A 3071-nucleotide genomic window follows, 5' to 3' on the forward strand; every position below is an offset into this window, starting at 1 on the left:
CAGTACCCTGACTCCGGAGAGCCTGGGGCACTTCCTGCAGTGGCTAAGTGGTCTCCACTGGTCTGGTTGCAGGTTTTGGGGGGACATGGCCGAGACCCAAGGCCCCTAACCACTCCAGCTCAGGAGAGCCTGGGGCACTTCCTGTGGTGGCTCAGTAGTCATTGCTGGGTTGGGTGCACGTGTCAGGAGAGCATAGCCTAGGCCCTCAGTCCCCACCACCCTAGCTTGGGAGGGCCCAGGGCACATTTTGTGGTGGCTCAGTGGTTGTCACTGGTCTGGTTGTGGGTGTTGGAGGGGTGTGGCTGATGCCCTTGGCCTCCACCCTTGGGACTAGTTGCAGGTGTTGGGGGGCATGGCTGAGGCCCCTGGCCTTCCCCCTTTCTGGCTTGGTAGCCCAGGGGGACTTCCAGTCCTTCTAGGTGTTACAGGTGTTTTTGGTGAAATGAGACCTTTACTGGTTAATATCAAACTTTGTCTCTGGCTGTGGGTACTTTGTTTTTCTTTCAGTTCTGTGTTGGATTATTTGCTGTTCCCACCGTTCAAACTCTGCACTGGAACTAATTTGTTGGACTTTGCTTACTTCTAAACCAGCTCAGCAATGACCAAGCCACCGCTGGAAGCCCCCGTCTCCCCTATGGGAATGAGGGGGTGCCACAAGCCTTAATCCCACCCCTCCTCCTTCCTCCTCCTTCCATCCCATTTCCTTCCCCTTTCCCCTCTCCCCCTCCCTCCCAACTGCTCCACAACAACATTAGAGAATGTAAAAAATATATATATTAATTAAAAAAAATATATATATATATAAAGTAGCTTATATCTCAGATCTTTCACACTTCTTGATGAAGAGAAAGTTGGCAGGGGCTACTGAGGCAGCAATGCCAACACTTCTGCAATACACTCACCATTCGTGGCTTCTCAGAGTGAGCTACTGAGGCAGCAGAGAAGCTCAGAACCAGTTTTTTCTGGGGGCTGGCCACTGATCCCTGAAACCAGCCATAAGAGGAAGTCAGCATGTAAGGGGACCCTCTATTCTTTTCTTTTTCTCCTCCAGCAACAGAGAATTTCTGGGACCCCCTTTTTCACATCTCTCTCTCTCACACACACACTAGGTCTGAGGCTCTTTCCTCTTTAGCTGCTTAGTTGGTTCTTTTCTTCACCTCCTCTTGGTAGAGGTAGTAGAAGTAGTAGTATGAGATCACATTTTTCAAATGTGAGTATGAGTGTATGTTTGTGTGTGTGTGTGTGTGTGTGTGTGTGTAATGTACTATCCTTACAATGGTTGCAAAGAACTAATTCATACTTCCCAATTCAGAGTACACACCCCAGAATTTTAGTTTATTTTTTCTCCTCTCAATACCACATCTCAGAGGTCTGCTGTTTTTCTCATGAGCCACCTGAATGCACCTCCCATGTCCTTGTTGCGCAGGCTGTAGGTAAGGGGGTTCATCATGGGAGTGAGGACACCATAGGACATGGAGATAATCTTGTCCCAGTCATGGCTGGTCTTGTCCTGGGGCATCATATACATGGAGATGGCTGTGCCATAGAAGAGGGCTACCACTGTGAGGTGTGATCCACATGTGGAAAAGGCCTTGCCATGGCCCTCGGTGGACTGCATCTGCAGCACAACAGTCAAGATCCATGCATAGGAGGCCACAATGAAGGCAAAAGGAGCCAGCAGGGTCAGGGCACTGTGCCCACTATGAGTGATTCATAGAGCTGCAGGTCAGAGCAGGCAAGCTCGAGTAGGACCAGGAGCTCACATGAGAAGTGGTTGATGAGCTGTTGGCCACAGAACCCCAAAGCCATGGTCAGGACAGGAACTACAGTCAGCAGGTAGGCTGCAGACCATGAGAAACCAGCCAACAGGCCCAAAAGCACACAGAATAGTGCAGTGGGTCTCCAAAGGCCACACAGTGATCATAGGCTATGGCAGCCAGCAGAAGACACTCCACGACACCTAGATAAAGTCCTGTGGTCATCCGGGCCAAGCACTGTCCTAGGGAGATGACAGGAATGTTAACCAAGCAGTTGATGAGCATCTGGGGCACACTGGATGAGGTATAGCACATGTCCAGGAAAGAGAGATTGCTGAGGAAGAAGTACATGGGCGTGTGGAGCTGGTGATCACAGTAAATCAGAAGCAGCATAAGACTGTTCCCCAAAAGGGTGATGATGTAAGACATAAGGAGCAGGCAGAAGAAGGTGGTCTGGGCCCGTGGGTACTGGGAGAGCCCAAGCAGAAAGAATGAGGTAGATTCCCTTTGTGCTGTTCTGGATGTCCATGCTCTGCATGAAACTCTAGATGTGTGAATAAATATGAATCATCCCGTGGGCTCGTTCAGAAACTGATGGCTTTATTTCAATGAGATTAGACTCTTTCAAGACACCAAGACTAACGTGTTCCTGGACACTGCTGCAGAGATTATTTCCCCTCTACCCTGGCATTGGTCTGTCCCTTACTGGGGATCTCCTTAATATATTCCACCATTCAGCAGCATTGATTGGCTCTTCTGTTATTTCATAGTCACTGATTTTTGGATTGATGGATTGGGCCATTTATTCCTTGATTCTTTAATATACTAATTAATTTGCTATTTTATTCATTTATTTATAATTCGTTCATTCATTCATGAAGACATTATGTATAGATATATCCATTTTTTAAAATGGATTCATTCTCTAATTCAACACACATTTTTGAGCATCTACAAACTAGGTCCAGACTCTATTCCAGGCAATGGAGTCACAGTGGGGAGCAAGGAAAATGGGCTCTTCCCTCAAGTAGTGAACAGCCTAAAGAAAAATTTGAAAAGTAACATCATTGTTATAGATTTGGATCTCAAGTGTACTTTAATTGGCTTTCTTTTTAGTAATGAAAACATTTTAAAACATTTAAATATTGGGATCTGGACCTGTCCTCTTTAGATGCCACAGTCTCTGGGACACTGTTTGGATCTCAAGTGTACTTTAATTGGCTTTCTTTTTAGTAATGAAAACATTTAAAAACATTTAAATATTGGGATCTGGACCTGTCCTCTTTAGATGCCACAGTCTCTGGGACACTGAAG

At 46.7% G+C, this 3071-nt stretch overlaps 1 pseudogene; it reads right to left on the reverse strand.

The window, feature by feature from the left end:
- Positions 1-1363: 1363 nt before the first annotated feature.
- On the reverse strand, positions 1364-2559 carry LOC103581168 (annotated as a pseudogene).
- Between the last annotated feature and the right edge of the window lie 512 nt (positions 2560-3071).

The sequence above is a fragment of the Galeopterus variegatus genome, unplaced genomic scaffold, assembly GCF_000696425.1.
Source record: "Galeopterus variegatus unplaced genomic scaffold, G_variegatus-3.0.2 Scaffold12491, whole genome shotgun sequence".
Classification (NCBI taxonomy): Eukaryota; Metazoa; Chordata; class Mammalia; order Dermoptera; family Cynocephalidae; genus Galeopterus; species Galeopterus variegatus.